The following is an 18,001-nucleotide window of genomic DNA, read 5'->3' as shown; positions in this document are numbered from 1 at the left end:
GTGAGTCATTGCACACCTAGAGGTTCATATCAGTATGCTGCAGGAGTTCATGTGTATTAAATAACATGTGCAACTGTCCGAATGACATGTTTCACCTTGCTTCAAGGTAAACATGATGTAGCCTGTGGCGAAATGCATTCGGACAGTCGCATTTATTATTAATATAGTAAACATGAACTACTGCAGATATATTTCTGAGCATCGTGTAGTACACTTTTTATGCCACTTTTTTCTTAAAAACTATGTGGCCTCAAAAGTTTCTTACTTATTGTTTCTTCTTTAATGACATCAGAGATCATGGTTCGATCAAACTTACATGTGTTGTTTGTTTGTACTCTTCCCTCTTTCCTCCTCTTCATCATAAGTGCAGCACAGCACTTCTATATCTGTCACTACATTGCCCAATGCCTTCCCCAATCTCCCAACCTCAGAATTGGGAGCAAATGTGCTCTGCTCCGATTGGTCTCGGCCACGGTGGGCAAGTCATCAGAAGCAGTAGCCATTGGTTCCGGACATACCTTTATGAAGCATAGATGTCAACTTGAATGTAATCTATGTGTGTGTGGTTTATGAGTGTGTCTGTGTACCTCTCACAAGCCAACTTGAGGAGAGCACCCGCAAGGAAATCGTGCATCAGTTCTGACCAGATTACCGATCAGAGCGTGACCAATGTCAGAAAGCGCAGAGCGGAGTAATGCGGCCTAATGGCGAGACAAGCCAGGGACTCTTTAATGGTAATGAATACAAAATGTGAGCCCAAGGCGGGATGAGAGGGAGGGTGGAGAGGGGGGAGACGTCGTGACCAGACTGGTGAGGAGGGAGAAAGAGCCACAGTGTGTGGGAAAAAGAGAGGAAGGTGTAATGTTTACTGTGTTTACAAAACAATACAGACGTCTTACTCAGTAAACCCCCACATTGTTGAAGCGCATACTGTTTGTTCTTGCTGGTATATTGTATCAGTTGTTTGAGCTGGAACATGACTGAAAAATATAACATCTGCCAAAAACACAAAATAAGTTCATTCTTGGCCTTGGAAACAAAAGTTTACAAAAAGATTGACTGTTCATTGAAATGTATGTGTTCAAATTTTCATTTTTGCTGAGCACTTAAAGGATTTATCATTCACATTTGGCTCAAAAGTTAAGTTTCAAGGTTGATTTTTGACCCAGGAAATGAGATTTGAGCATCAACATTTCCATGACAACTGGAAAAATTTTAAGATAATTCAGAACTGCACAGTAGTGGTTACCTTGTGAGGCAGCTAGATTCACAAGATCATTAGATCACACATAATCTATTCACTGGTGGTTCAGACCAGTCAGCATCCTATAAGGATTCTCGTATGATCTTGTGATCTCTCTCGAATCCAGCTGTTCCCAAGGTAAGACAGTGATAGACAGTTAGACAGATGGTTCATCCAATCACCTGCCAAGTATTTTTTTGAAAGTGCCTGCCCTTTTCCAAAAAGTTTCCAAGGACGACTTCTCAGATGGTTTTGTGTAACAAACCATCTGGCGCGTCAGATTAAAGAAATGGACCTTTAGGTGACATTGATTTGTAAGTATGAAAACAACAAGAGGAACAGTGACCATCACATATACAATACTATAATATATGGCTTTGAAACCAAGGTAGTTGCTGCTTGGTTTCAAACAGAACTCTATGCCTTGGAAAATGGTGTACCTACGATTTTTCACAGCTTTCGTAGCAGGAAAAACACAGGTGTAACTAATTTTGTCAACGATGGCTCAGTTTCATAAATTAAGCCATCACAGTGAGCCAGAACGCACAATGCTTATGCCCTGGAATTGTCTTACCTAAATGAAATACAGTCATTATTAATGTTATTAATTATCATGACGAATTGTCTGCCATGAAAAAAGATCTAAAATCTCTCAAGTTCCTCATGCTAGAACTGTGTCTGCAAAAACAGTCATCAAGTTGAATCAATACCAAACTTGGTCCACCTCAGTACAATGTGAATGTCAAAAGTTTTGTCAGTTTTCTCATTTAAACTGCTTTACAAGTAGTAGTAGTAAACAGTGAAGAACTGAGGGAGGAGGAGATTGCTGCCGAGCCTGTCTTGTAGTGTTTCTCATTTACTGAACCTGTCTGTTGTGTGCACAGCCTTTCTCTTCCCATGTGATGATTCTCAGCCTGTGTGTGACAATGGCTTCCTTCAGTGGCAGCGCCAATAAAAAAGGGAATTAAACATGATCAGAGTGGCTCTTCACCTTCCTCATATCCTCCTGTGGGAGCCTGCCGAGACACCAGTTCTCTCTCTACAACTGACTTTCACTGACTTTCTCTGTCTCTATCTTCTTCTCTTTTCACTTATCTTTGGGGTATTCGGGGGGTCTGGACCATTTGTTGTTGGAATTTCTATTAGGGAGCTTGATTGTGGCTATCACAGTGAGGCTGGTGGCCATGCAGGGAAGTCAGTGAAAAAAATAATGGAGGAAAGCAAAAAATAGAGTAAAAAAATTGTATCTTCCATATTGAAGGTTGGCATTACAGTACATGAACAAAATGAAAAGAATAACATAGCTTGTATAAATTGCTGTGTAGGCTAGAGTCTTGCATTATGCAATACATACACTCACCAGCCACTTCATTAGGAACACCTGTGCAATCTAATGCAATCCAATACAACAGCTCTGCCATAAATTCTACATTTACGAAGCTTATACATGTTAATTTTTTGTTGACATTGTCAGAATGGTGATAATTCTATAAGATAATTGTACTGCAAGATCAGATATTTTGATGGAAAGAAAAAAACAATTAGGTATGTTGTCTCTAAACATTTTTTCAACTTGCCAAATATGTTAATTAACAACATTTTCTCATTATGTTGAGAGAAAATGTAATTCAGCCAGCATTATGTTTCTAGAATAACACATTAGGAGACAGGGTTGATTATAGGAAATGTAACGTGTAATGTAGAGTCCCACAACTTAACAAAAGTACAATACCAAATTGTTGGAGTGCCCCTTTAAATGTTTACTTAATATCTTTTTTTTCCTTTTCCTGACATTAATGGGCTCCCATACAAGCCAGTAGTGCTGCATTATTCCATTAAGTTAATCAAACATCTCATCTGTAGGCGTTGGAATTCATCCAAGAATCAAAAATCATTTTCATGGAAATTAATTTAGCTACTCTCTATAACCATTAATAAAATGGCATTATTAATGGTGATTTAACTTGTATCCACCTACTGAAAAAAACTTTTACATCACCTCCTCTAGTCATATTACTCAGTCAACAAAAGATGTCTGTAAAAATGGTAAGGATTTTTGCAGATTTCCAGCATACAGATGTATTTTTAAACCATTTATTTACCAAATATTCTTTCTTAAACATCTCTTGAGCTTTTCAAAGTATATTTACATAGCCTCATTCAGGTGTATTCTGTCATGTTTATATTTATGACTTTCATATCCTGTTACTGTTGCTGCATTGATGCTATTTCACACAGATTTCTTCTCTTTTTCTTTCTTTCTTTTTTTTAGTTCTTATCATCTTCTTAAATCTTTGTAAAAGGTTGATTCTGGGTTAGGAGTTAGTGAATGCAGCAGGGATATCATGTGGAAAAAAGGCAGACTATAGCTAGACTTAAAACATACAGATCTCTTAAAGTCTCTCTTTGCCTTAGGAAATCCATTATTTGGTTGATTACCTTCTGCTCATGAACCAAGCTACCACAGTGAGAGCACAACTGACGACAGTCAAAACGGACTCGCATTAAAATGCAGCTCAAAGTCTGTGCAGTCTATTGGATCCAATCAGAAGGTGAAATCTCTCAGCCAAATTGATCTGTTTCAACACACATCCCTATACACTCTGCAATAGATTGGTAGACTGTGGAGGGGAAAGGCATTAGCAGATATTCCCTTTTGTCAGCAGAATGATGAGTGAGTGGAAACTGTTCACACTGACTCTGTTTAAGTCTGCTGTTTGATGCTTGAGTCTTACTGTTAAAATCACACAAAATTCAAGACCAGATCAGGTCCAGAAGGTACAACACAGACAGAAGAGCATACTGTGTGTGCTATTGATAGATGTTTAGTTAATATTATTCAAACATAGTTGCTCAGTAAGGCTCACTACTGCATGAATAAGCGAGTCTTTTGTCTTACTGAAACCAAAGAGGAACTGAAATTAATCTTTTTATACAACTTTAAGGCAGTTTATGAAGTTGTTTTCAAGTGGACAGCATGATCCTTGTCATCTTTAAAAAGATCATTGTATAATTAAATAGCATTTGCAGAAAATGAGTTTGGATTGTAATTTAATTTTTAAATGTAATTTTATTTTTCTGAAAAGTATTCATGTAACAGAAGGATAAAAAATCAGTCTTTGTATACAACCAGTAACGAGGGGTCACGACTCAAAAAAAGTCTGGAACAATCAATAGTTCATATATGCATTGTGGTATTTGTTTTCTGAGGAAGCACTGTAATTAACTTTTTTTCACTGTGCTCATCTTCCCTGAACCTCTTTTGTCAACATATTCCTCAGTTAGTTAATTAGTTCCTACAGTTCCAGCCCTCAGCAAGTCTGATCTTTGAGCCTTTTTTTTTTTTTACAATGAATTGAATCCATTGAGACAGAAGAGACAGAATCAGCAGCTCTAGTATGAAGCAAAATGCATTCAGAAATGTAAGTGTATACTTATATACTATATACTTATATAGGTCTAATTTAAGCTTTGTATCGGTAGAGGAAAATATATCTTTCAGTCCAGAAATTGTTTAGTGAACATCTTCCAGCATGTTATTATTAAATCTATTCCATTTCTTTTTCAAAAGATGTCTTGCAACTGAAAGTCAGCGCCTTTCTTTGTTGTCATTTTTACCTTCTACTTATGCACATGCCCCATTAGCCAACATCTCGCTGGCTCTTTCTCCTCCATTTTAAAGGTGTAGTTTACTGCCAGCACGCTTGGCCGGGCCTGTGATTCACAGAAAATGATGAGGTAAAGGCTCAAACTGGGCCAAAAAATATATTGCTCTGAAAATGGATGTCCTACATTTGAGCCACTGGAGGGGGGTGCTTGATTTAACCAGCCAGAAACTTTAACTGCCTTAAATTGCTCATGCTCAGGACCAATGGTAGTCCTCATGTTATGTCAAGATTTTTTCTCCTTTTCCTGTAAAATCGTGTAAGCCACCAACCTTCACTTGAGAAACTCACCGAGCACCATCGACTTTTTCTGACCAGCTTCCATTTATTTATTTATTTTTGAAGCTGTCTTAATTTGGAGTCATTGCTTGTGAGCATGGCTAATAATGTCTTTTCCTTAACTGGGGAGGAGAGATAAGTAGAAGAGCATCTGAAATCAATGGAGGAGGATTAAGGAGGACCCTGGGGCTTCTACCTTCCCTATTCAGATTCCTACAATGAACACATGCTTCTCTTTAGCCCCCAGAGGACAGGAGGTAGGAAATACCTCTAGGCTACACCTCCTTGAAGAGAACACAATAGTAAAGTCACTGCGCATTACTTAACCACTGGCTGACCTCTTTACATCTTGATGGTTCACCAGTCTTGGCAAGATTTCCTCAAATCCAGCTTGGTTTTCACCTGCTTTTATGTTTATTGGATGTTTATGATTTAACGTTATTTGGATTTACAGTTAATATGAATAGGGGGATGCTGTGGTTTACATCTCAAGGGAACACAGGTGGGACCTTTTAAAGCTGACATTTCAGTTTCAATTAATATATGCGACGAATCATCGGAGGACTTTGAAACTGTGCCGTCTTGGAGATGCTGGGGAATTATGGAAATGCAACCTCAGCAAGGAATTGACTGCCCTCAGCAAGGAAATTACACTGCGACAAAATAATTAAAAGCCATGTCTAATTTAAATACATGCCTCTGCACTCTAAAATACCCCTCAGACCCCTCGGTGCGAGTCTGGAAAATGCCACTTCCACGGGTTTTGAAGTGAAATCACCCGCAGGCGTCTACGCCTAAGCAACAATGATTGGACCTGCCTTTGAAAAGTGTAATAGAGAAGAAAATAAGACGTAACCCTTTCAGCAGAATCAAAACTATGCCTTGCTCTGCGTGTGTGTGTGTGTGTGCGTGTGGCAAAGAACAGCGTGGATCCACGCAGTGAGAGGGAGCAATAAGGTGAAATAGAGACGAGATGGAATAGAGTGGATGGAGAGAGAAAAAATGACTGTTGAAGATGGAATAAAAGGAGATGAAAATGGTGTGTGTGTGTGTGTGTGTGTCCATGTGTAAGCATATTTTTCACTGAAGCTCATGTGTGGGCATTCATAAGTCTTTTTCATGCTTGTGTGCGAACAAACGTGCACTTCCACACATGCATGCACACACATCTATACTGTATGTGGCCGGTATAGGTAACAGCCCTATTATGAAGCAGTGAAGCAGCTCAGCCACTATCCCAGGCCTTGCTGACAAAACTCTAATGTATAGGGCCTTGTGCTCTCAGTGCTGGGATTCAATTAGGCTGCCTAACAGTAGGGCCTGCCTGGAATGGGATAGAGGAGTTAGAGCCCTGTCATATGGGCCCAGTGGGGCGGCAAGCCTCCACTCTGTCTGCCTAATACTGGTGTCACAGCCACAGGGAGAAGCCCGCAGCCTGTGGGTCTGGCTGACTGAATTAACTCACTTTATTTTGTTTTTTCTTTTGTCCTTTTCTCTTCAGCTGCACTAGATAAGAGCTGTATTTAGGGACAGGCATTTTGTCAGCCAAAGGTTGCAGATTTATTTGCCCAAATTAAATTCTCGCATTTACTCTTCTTACCCCACAGGAAGAGAAACTTGAGAGCACTGTAAGAATTGTCTCCTAAGAGGCAGAGTGAGCACACTGTCTCTAGTTATTCTTGCAAAGTGTGATGTTGCTTTCTGCATCTTTAATAGTGTGGACAGTTTGGTATTGCCTCAATTTAAATAGAAAAACACAGCCCATCCTCACAAGAAAAACAATGGTATAGATCTAAAATTCAGGCCGGCAAAAACGACCTATAGTTACGTTAGCGCCATCTAGCAGCGAGTGATGAGAGAACGCAGTTCAGATGACGTCAATATAAGAGGACTTGATAAGATGATTTTGCCTTATTAGGAGGAGGCAGTGTGGGTGGATGGCTAGATAGTTAGATGGCAAATGTATTTATATTATTTATTTTTATTTATATTATGGCAAATGGGGACTTTGCTGCAGGAGACCACTGTTCACTTCCAACCGCAAGTGTCATGTTTCCAACTGCAAGTCAGGACTTTTTTTTTTTTAAACATAATCTTGTGGTGTTTAGCGTTGCCATGACAACAAGGCAGTATAAACCACCAAGTGATCATTTTAAGTCAAACCGTGATTTGTGACAGTTTTGGAAAGTGGCATATTACGGTCCTATGGGTCGTTCTGGAGTGCATTTCTCCTGCCGCTAGATGGCGTAAACGTAACTATAGGTCGTTTTATGCTGGTTGAATTTTAGACTTAATTATGACACAATGTAACCTGGAGGTTTATTTCTGTTGTGGTCATAGTGGGGACAAAAAGATAAGGATGAGAAAGTGCAAAGTACAAATGAAGTCATTCAGTACTATAAATACTTTCTTGAATGACCACAAAACATTAACAGAATATCTGTGATGAATAAATGACTTCACTGGAAATAACATTAGCAAGGACCCCGCCACAACATAAATCTTTAAAAATGTCTCACAAATAAATAGACTCATTTTTAAGAAAGTCTAGGTAATTTTCTGAAACAGCTGGGCACTGAAGCTTTTAGCAAACATTATTCAAACAGGAGAGAATTGCGCACTCATTGGGACTATTTTCAGCTGCAGAATAATACACATGTAGTGCGCGAGTGAGTATTTACAGCACAGGACGATGTATGAGGGATTTATTTAAATTAAACTCCAATGGCTGTGTTCATCGTAATGAAGAAACATATCAATGATGTGTTTTTAATTTTACACAACCACGGAGCCCTCTGGCACAGAGGAATAAGCTGTATCAGGCTTTGGATACACACACACAACACTTGTTAATTTTGGCCCTTTTTATGGGATTTGTTAACAATAAGAACAAAATAGAATATCAACATCCTTTCATGATGTTGAGGAGGTACCTGAGGAGGCACTAAACTGAATGAAAGAGGGGAATGGATGTGTAGGGGGATGGATTGATGGTTAACTAGGTGTAAATAGGGAACTGTAGAGCTTCTATGTAGTTATATTTGCAATACAATGTTATGAAATGAGAGTATACAGCCACTGAGACAATGAGCACACTAATGTCATTGACAACAGACACAAAGATATTGCATGTCAAAGGCTTAACAGGTAAGTGCTGTGTAGGGCACTTTGAGCCTTGTCTCTGGTTCATACGCACATTTTCCATTTACCTCACTTGCCTTTCACTCCAAAAACTAGATTGTTATGTGTAATTAAAACCCTATTCATGCCCTAAAATATTCATCAGCTCAAAAAAGCAGAAAAGCAATGAAGTGAGTGAATTGTGGGCAAACACTCCCAGCCATCATTCTGCTATTAATAAGAGCAAGTTAATAATTTAAATACTTGTTTCTCACTTTTTGTGGAATGAAATGTAATGAGGCTTTAATTTTCACCCGCATATTTGATTATATCTCTAATATTTGACTGTATAAAGAGTAGGTTCATGCTTTGAATTGCCATAAAAAGGCTCCTGCTGAGGGCATTATTTGCAGTCAGTGCTTGAATTAGATAAAAAATGTTCTGCCTACAATTTGCCGTACTTCATGTGGAGCCCACTTTAGGCTCCAATTTGCCATTTTCTGAATTGTGCCTCCTTGTGCCCACTACAAACATCACGCACATCTCCTTTAACCTTTCTCTGATTGGTGCATCTGCTGAACACCATATCTCTATTTCAGTCTCTCTCTTTCCCATGTGAAGCCGTGTCTGCAAGCCAAACCAAACTACTTTCCCGACATGGAAGCCATATTGGAGTGTAATCAGGGACAGAGCTTCAGAAGCACACCCCCGCTTCAAAACACTCAACACGAGCACAAAAACGTAACCAGGTAGAGCTATTCTTCACGCTGTCCTCTCCACCTGACGCCGAGGCCGCAGCCAACGGGATGGTGTCCCCGCCGCCGGTGACTCAGCGTGGGATAATCAGTGTGGAGCCGCAGTTGGGATTACGGTGGGGCGGGCAGAGCGGGGTGGTAGGCTGAGGGCGAGCAAGGTGAGGGGGGTTGGGAGAGGAGGGCTTTCTCCCTCCATCAGCAGACCCAGCGTGAGATGTGATAATCACTGACCCACTGTGGGCCCAAAGCCTGCCCGCTAACCAGCCATTATTGAGTGCAATCATAGAGAGGGAGGCCCATCAGAAAGAAAGAACAAAAAGACACAGCAGTACCTTCCTGTCTTTCTGAGAGAAATTATTTTGGGGTGGAAGAAATAAATGAAAATTCACTGAGTGCGTAGTGAGTACTTGAAATCAGCATGTAAGTGAAAATATTTTTGGAGCAGAGGACAGAAAGTGAAAGTAATTTTACAATCAACACTGAAAAGAACACAGTCTTTCAATATAATGCGAATCTTACAAACCCTTTCAGTACGCTTTTATCTGATTTTTGGCTAATTTTGCTAATTTGGAATTTTGCCCAAATATGTCAAATATTATTTTTCTTCTAGGGATATGCATTTAGATCATTAACACAAGAGCTTTTTTTTTTTTTTTTTTTTTTTGCTTTTAATGCACCTAATTGCGTTGCTCTTCACAGATGAATGCACACAATGAGAGCGGTCTTGTTATGATAACTGCCAAACGTACAATTACAAGTCCCATTAACATCCCTTTGAAAAGAATGTAGATACACAAAAGAGATGGACTGGATACATGAGACAAAATTACAGACAGCTGATACCCCTGTTCATTGATTGTCATGGAAACACAATGAAGTCTTTAGCGATTTTTACGGAAGTGATGAAGGAATGGTGTTTCTATCTCGGAGGGGGGGGGGGGGGGGTGACCAGGGGTGGGGGTCATTTTAAATCACTTTAATTCAACAGAAGATGACAGCCATTGTCAATGTGCTTCGCATTGAGTTTCATCCCTAAAAGAAAAAGTAATTTCGTGCCCTGGCATGCTCAGGTAGACGAGTGGCTGATTTTCTTTTTTATTCACTGTATGTGTGGGAGGTGGGAGGTGGGTGGTGGTGGGCTATGTATGTGTGTGTGTGTGTAACTATAGGTATTCAGTGCTTGCATGGATACTTTCCTTCTTGTTTTCTTGTCTTTGCAGGTGCAACTGCACAAGAAAATATGAGGAACACATTTTAAGGGTGAACAAAATAACAAAAACACCATGTAATCTAGTTCTATTATGTATAATATATCCTAATGCAACAATACTGCTATTGCCTAAATGTGAGGCAGTAATGTGATAACTTTATTCAGCAACAAGTAGGCCGTGTAATTTGGCCACCACTGTTCATCACACAAACTTAACAAAAACTGAGCCTCTTAAACACCACAAAGATAAAAAAAAAAAAAAAGTTTCCACAGAGATTTCTGATATACTGTATGGCCAAAAGTATTTGTCCACATACTTTTGTGAGCTTTTGATAAAGGGCTGTTTTTACTAGGCCCCGAAATCAACAACAATCAGCAACAGTTTGCAGAAGACTCTCTGCTGTTTCAACTTGACAATTACCCAAACACACAAAGTGAAGTCCATAGAGAAATGGTTTTCCAAAGTTGGTGTGGAAGATATTGACTTGTCGCGGGGTGTGGAGCTTGTTATAGGTGCATAAAAATGGTTTTGGAATTAGCAAACATCACGCTAGTCACGTGTGGTTATAATATTTGCATGTCCACATACTTATGGACACACACTCACAATCTGGCAGTATTGAGATATCTCCTCACATACCAGTTGAGTCAGTTATTTAATTTTCTTTCCATTGTTATGCCTGAGCTTTCTCCATGATATCATTGACTGTAGATGTAGGTGATTTTTGTATAAATGCCCTTCAAATTGGAATTACCAGTTTGAGTCCATGCAGATTTTTTGCTATTAAAACTTATGAGATAATTTCAGATGTGTGTCTAAAATGTGTGAATGCAGCATTTGTAGCCTCTTTGAGTCCAACAATTTCTGCTTTCAAAACATCTGTAAGGATGATAGTGTTGAGTTTGGGAAATATTGCAGTGTTTAAATTGAATTGAGTATCGTCTGGGAGCAGGTCTGGTGGAAGGTGGTTCTGCGGTGCTGGACTTTATTGTTGAGCTCTAAAGCATAGTGGGTTTAAGTTAGTGAAGCCTCTCTGAGCCTCATAAGAAAAAAGTTTTTGAAAGAAGAAAAAGTAAAGTCTTTTAAATTTTGGGGGGGAAATGTCCTAAAATGGCCTTGATTAAGAAAGTGGGGTCCATGATAGCTACAATGACCATGATTAGGGTCAATCTAGCCTGGGCCAGTGCTCTCCAAAAGGAAATTAGACCTTGAGAAAGACCTGCAGATATTTGTTATTTTTACTTCTTTATTTGTCTTGCTGTGTGTTTGTGCTGGCAGCAACTTGTTCCAGATTACACCAGAGAAATCTTTAAAAATGTATGTTCCTCTTTGGCAACAATCTGAGTTTTTTTGTCTTTCCTGGCAAATACTTTCCTTTTTATGCCTCCGTGCCGGCGACAGCATTATGTTTTCGGGTTGTCTGTCCATTCACCTGTACATCCGTATGTACGTCCATATGAATGTGATATCTCAGGAGCGCCTTGAGGGAATTTCTTCAAATTTGGCACAAATATCCACTTGGACTCAAGGATGAACTGGTTAGAATAGAAAGATCAAGGTCGCTGTGACCTCACAAAACACGTTTTTGGTCATAACTCAAGAATTCATATGCTAATTATGACAAAGTTTCACATAAATTTCTTATAGGATAAAATGATGAAGTGATGACATTTTATATCCAAAAGGTCAAAGGTCAGCTTCACTGTGACATCATAATGTTCCGCAAAAACACTGTTTTGGCCACTGATCTGTTGTGACCATATTTCACATTTGGTCAGATACTGAATTGGTGACACTAATCTTGGTGCCCACCTTGAAACTGTGCTGATTGTTTAGATCTTCTGTGCTGCTGGGTTGACGATGTGTGTGAAGCATCCATGTTTTAGAATTTGTAGCTTCTTTGCAGCAACATCCATATATGAAGCATTGTCTGCTGTTAGGGCTACAACCTTGTGTTCTATCAGAATCAGCTTTATTGACCAAACATGTGAACACATACAAGGAAAATACACTTAATACCTTGCGGCCATACCACCCTGAGCATGCAAGATCTCATCTGATCTCGAAAGCTAAGCAGGGTCGGGCCTGGTTAGTACTTGGATTGGAGATCGCCTGGGAATACCAAGTGCTGGAAGCTTAGATAGAGATCATATTTCTCCCATTTAAGCTTCGCTACATTGGCTTCCTGTAAAATCCAGAGTAGAATTTTTAAAATCCCTCTCCTCACCTACAAAGCCCTTAATGGTCAGGGACCGTCATATCTTAAAGAGCTCATAGTACCCTATTACCCCACTGGAACACTGCGCTCCCAGAATGCAGACTTACCTGTGGTTCCTACAGTCTCCAAAAGAAGAATGAATGTGTCTCCTGTGGAACCATCTTCCAGATTCGGTCCGGGGGGGCAGACACCCTCTTTACGTTTAATAGTAGGCTTAAAACTTTCCTTTTTGATAAAGCTTATAGTTGGGGCCAGCCAGGCTTGCTTTGGACCAGCCCTTAGTTATGCTGGTATAGGCCTAGACTTCCGGACGACTTCCCATGATGCACTGAGCTCCTCTCTCGTCCTCCTCCTCTCCATTAGTATGCATCCATGTACCATAAATGCATGTTACTAACTTGGCTTCTTCTCTCTTGTCTTAGAGGAAACTCCAGGGTCCGAGGGATAATGGCATAGTGGAAGGTCTCTGGCTATTATTTATTATCATTGTTATTGTTAATAGTTGTTATTATGCTTCTCTGACACCCCCCTTTCCAACCAAGTAGAAATTGGTTTGATTTGATTGCTGAAAATGATTCCATGAAACCCCAGAAAGGAAAGTAAAAGCAATTAGAAAGAAGAGAGAAGGCTAACTGCTGACAGTGAGTACTCGCATGAGATCTATGAATTTTGACAGGCTGGTGCTGCTCTGTGTATGGGCAATTTGTTGAAAAAAACTTTCTAAGTTTCTATCAGTCAAACTTAATGATACATTTCATGACTACAGCTCACTTCATTCTCAAACCTCTTAAAGGGCACATATCATGCACATGCACATTTATATTCTGGGGCTGGAATATCTTTGCATGTTCAAAAAACTCCTCATTTATCTTATACCTTTAATGTAGTCCCTCAGTTCAGCCTCTGTCTGAAACAGGCCGTTTTAGCCCCTGTCTTTTTAAGGCCCCTCTCCCAATGAGCTCACTCTGTTCTGATTGGTTAGCTCCCCGAAGCTGCTCCTCAACAGACTTCAGGCAGCTCGGTAAGCTATGTTAACAAACAATAGTAGCAGGATTTCACTTATTTTTCTTGTTCTGTAGTTGAAATGGAAACTTCACAAATACATCCATACATATTCAAGCCCGAATCCCTTCCGAAATATGCGAGTGGACAACGTGAAAAACCCATTGAACAAACTAAGTAACAATCTTTGGAACAAAGACTTTTAATCAGCGTCTTCTGCAAGAAGGTGAAAATTTTTCCACCTGAATATTTTTTGGGAAGCATGAATCTTTGCCTGTGTTTGCAGAGCTTTTTTGTGATATATACAGTACGTCACACATGCTGCCTCTCAGTGAAGTATATCCTTGGACAATGGCTCCGGCTGACAGCAGAGATAAGGCTCCTCGAGGTCGAGTTGCCTTTGTATCAGTATGCATCTCTCTCACCGCCACTTCACTGGCTGTGTTCAAACATGGGAGGAGGGATATCCAACTGCTATGTCTGGACAAAAGAAACGAGTAGAGAGACGGTTGAGTGTGGGCTATAATCCCCTTGGTGATCATACTCTGCAAACTTAAAATGTTCTTTGTATGTACAGTATTTAGCCACATAATCCCTAATGACACAAGTTGATACTAAAATTAGAAATGATCAGCTGTTAGAGTTGATAGACTCAAACTGGCTAAACTTCTGATTTCAGTTTTCAGTGTTTGGTCTTTACACGACTATATAGGATTGGATATAGCAGCTATAATCACATCTTTTAATATAACACTGTATCAAATGACAATGTGTAATGTTAGAGAACCTGCAGAGAATTATCATTTGACTCTGCAGCTCTCCTCGGCTTTATGGAGCTTTATAGTGATTTTCAGCTCATTGTTTAGCTGTCCAGCTGCAACTTTAATGTTTTTGTTCACTCGCACAGCATCGTTTTCAGCCTAAAGAGGCAGCTGTTTTCAGAGAAAAGGTTTTAAAAACCCACTATACACTACCTGCTCAGCACCAAATGACAAACAGACACAACAACTACCTGGTGAACATAGTGGAGCATTTAGCAGATAAAGAGCCAGATATTTCCCTCAGGAGTTGGTACAGACAGAGCTAATGGAGAGTTACAGACTAACATTCACCAGGTGGACAGAAACACGACTCTAAATGAATGATTATGTCGCTCTGTAACTGCTGGATGTGTAAATAAGCAACTGTTTGCTAACAAGTTCAACATAGCAACTGGAAAGGTGATGAGATGACAGTGTTGTGTTCACAACTTTAAATTCATTACATTTTAAAGCAATAGTCTTGACATTTTAGAAAATATGCTCCTTGCTGAGAATTAGATGAGGAAATTGATATACCACTCTTACATATGTACAGTAAATATGAAGCTACACCTAGCAGGAAATTATTATTATTCCTAATGTAATGTAAGTCTTTTTTTCACCTGTTACCTTTTGATAATGTTCTTTTTGCACAATTGTGAGCCTCTTTAAAAGAACACTTTGTCGAATGTGAAGCTTATTCTGACCCTTTTACATGTTTTCCTGACTGTGCCAGACCTCCATTTTCTGTTTGAGTCGATGGACATCCTGGGGACCTATTTCTGCATTTCAAGAAACCAGTTAGGAACACACACACACACACGCAGACAGCAGCACGTGAAAGACAGGGCCACACCTTATCCTCGCTCATTATTAATGAAGGGGTCAAGTTGGACATGAACGTGCTAAGCAAGAATAGCACAAAGTGAGACACATGATGTGAATTAAAAAAAAAAAAAAAAAGAAAGAAAGAAAGACAGAGTGGGGTAAGCAGGCTGTTGTGAGATGCTCCGTTAATGAGTAGTTCTGTGTTGCTGTAACATCACTGTTTTCTCATGCTGTGATATGTGTTTGGTCAGCCTGCTTGAAAAATGCATAATTGGGTGAGTTGGTGCTCATAAAGACAGAAAACCTCCCACAGAGTTGGGCTCTTGCAGCGCTGCTACTCCTCAGCACATAATGATATTTGGTAGGTGAAAACAAGTGATTAGCAAATGAAATACCTATTTTTAAATAATATATGTATCAGTTTTTGAAGCTTTTGCAGCTGAATAAAAACACATTAGAATGTTCTAAAAATGGATTCAGGGAGGGTTTGGATTTTACATAAACAAAAAGGAAGCCTGTTCTGTCAAATGATGGGCAGTTTATTTCTGTATAATCAGTCATTTTTATGGGACTTTTTACTCTTCATGCTGCTTAGCTTTGTGGGGGAAACATTTAATTTCCGGCTGGTCACTGTTTACTTAAAGAAAATGAGATTTACCTGTTACATGTTGCCTGTCCCCTTTGCTGCCAAACTAACTTGCTTGCTTGATGATTAAAGCACATCCCAAGTGAAAAATTTGTAAAATAATAATAATCGTATGATAATAATAAACAATATTTAATATTATTTATTATTATTATTGAGAGTATAGGCTTTTTTTGACAATATTAAATTAGTTGATATTAATGAAATTTGAATACTTACTGTTGTTCCTACCACTTTCCTTTGGTTCTTCAAATGTGCTTTTATATACAATGTACCATTTTAATTTGGTAGCCACTAAGCAGTATGTAGGATTTGCCATCAGAGTAATTTGAATGACACTGTAATTACATAAAACATACTCACAGGGGCCTTAATATGCTATAAGTATGGTCTAAGTTGCTGTTGCTGAGTATTAAAACATGATTTCATGAAATTTAAGGATTAGTAAGCAAACATCAATTTCCTATGTTGAAATCTGACATTTCCTCTCATGGGAGGACAATCTTACAGTATACTGTAGAAGTCATTTCTAAGTTAGAGGTCAATACAAAATTGTTAATGTAGTTGAGTGCTACATTGCGCTGTAGTCAATATGGGTGGGAACTTCAATCAGGCGTCAGGTGTTTTAAGACGGGAGGGCAAACAGTTTTTGTCCATCTTGCCTAGAATGCTACCTTGATGTATTTGTGAAAATGTTGGCTTTATGGGGAGTTTTGTGAACTGCTGTAATGGATCCTTGCATCAATAAGTGATAATAAATATGCCATGTGAAGCGGTGGTTTCAAGTAAATTAAGCAATGGCTCCAATTAACACCATAAGCCCCCTTCAGGTACTGTGGCTATCCACAGATTCTGATTACAGAATGACCCTTATAGCACATTACAATAAGAGGGGTCCTTGGCTAGAGCCTGGGCTGCTAGCAGGGGTCCTTCTCTCTGCGGGGGAGAAGTTATGGGGCGCTAAGGCAGGGAGTTAACTGCCAGCCTTATGATTCCCTTCACGTTCCTCTGATTCCCAGCCACTCACAGATCAATAGCGGTCTTTGAGCAAAGCAGAGACCCTATTGTGGCTGCATTCACCAGGGCCAAGCTATGGCCACCATTGGTGCAGCTAAACCATGACGGATTCATCCCGGCCTGGTTCTCCCATTAGTCAGCTACCACGGGTGAAAACACAGACCTAAGGCCCCCTAATGGGAATTTAATGCACTTCAACGTACCTGCAGCCAAATAGAAAGAAAACGGCTGCTGTTTTACCCTCCACAGATGATGACTCAAAGTGGATATTAGATCTCCACAGTCAGCGAGGCCAACATGTATCATAAGCAGAGTCTCTTTGTGTGCAGAAGCGGCTCCAAATTGGAATCGGGGCATTGAGTGCACTTGTGAGCTGCCGTTGGGTATACGGCTTAGCGGATGGATTGTTTCTTTTACCGGGAAGGAAGAGTGTGCTCAATGTGGAGTGAGAGCTGTGTGCATGAGTGTGTGTGTGTGTGCTTACCTTTACATGTGTGCATGGATAAAGGCTTGCCATGCATGTGTTTGCCTCTTAATTAAGCAAGCACATCCTCTGTTGCTGCCTATCAAATGAAAAACAGAGAGAGAGAATCATTCTCTATGGTAAAAAATAATAATAATAATACACTTAATTTGTACTGCACATTTCATTCATAGTGAAACTCACATAAGGAAAAATAAATAAAATAGTCATATGAGTTAGGATTTTAAAAAAAGCCTTCCTGAATATTAAGGTTTTTAGGCCTTTTTTTTTTAAAAGAGTCTAAGGTCTGTACTGCCCTCAGATGGTTAGGAAGGCTGTTCCACAAGCACAAAGCACAAGGCTCAATCCCCCATGGTGCTGAGCTTAGTACTGGGGGCCCGGAGGATCTGAGGGTGCAGGTGGAGGTTTGTGGTATGATCAGTTCCTGTAGGTAGGAAGGCCCATGTCCATTGATGGATTTGTCTGTGAGTAGCAGGACTTTGTAGTCAATCCTGAAGGAGACAGGGAGCCAGTGCAATGAAAACAGAATTGGTGTTATATGTTCGTGTTTTTGCACTCATCAGGATCCTGGCAGCGCTGTTCTGTGTACTGGAGCTTCTGGAGGCTCCTGCCAGGGATCCCTGTGAAGAACACATTGCAGTAGTCCGGTCTTGAGGATTTAAAGGCATGGACAAGATTCTCTGCATCTGACAGGGTTAGAGAGAAGTAGAGTTTAGAGATGTTTTCGAGATGG

The 18,001-nt window shown here is 39.8% G+C and overlaps 1 long non-coding RNA gene and 1 pseudogene across 1 annotated transcript; one reads left to right on the top strand and one right to left on the bottom strand.

Moving 5' to 3' along the window:
- Positions 1–12,291: 12,291 nt before the first annotated feature.
- On the top strand, positions 12,292–12,410 carry LOC122978184 (annotated as a pseudogene).
- Positions 12,411–13,679: 1,269 nt separating this feature from the next.
- LOC122976704 lies at positions 13,680–17,347 on the bottom strand. Its single transcript, XR_006401022.1, has 3 exons — positions 17,269–17,347; positions 14,924–15,075; positions 13,680–13,973 (listed from the first exon to the last, which is right to left on the bottom strand). It is a non-coding gene; the product is annotated as an uncharacterized LOC122976704 (long non-coding RNA).
- Positions 17,348–18,001: the final 654 nt, after the last annotated feature.

The sequence above is a fragment of the Thunnus albacares genome, chromosome 24 (genome assembly GCF_914725855.1).
Source record: "Thunnus albacares chromosome 24, fThuAlb1.1, whole genome shotgun sequence".
Lineage (NCBI taxonomy): Eukaryota > Metazoa > Chordata > Actinopteri > Scombriformes > Scombridae > Thunnus > Thunnus albacares.
This window is presented reverse-complemented; position numbering and strand designations above follow the sequence as displayed.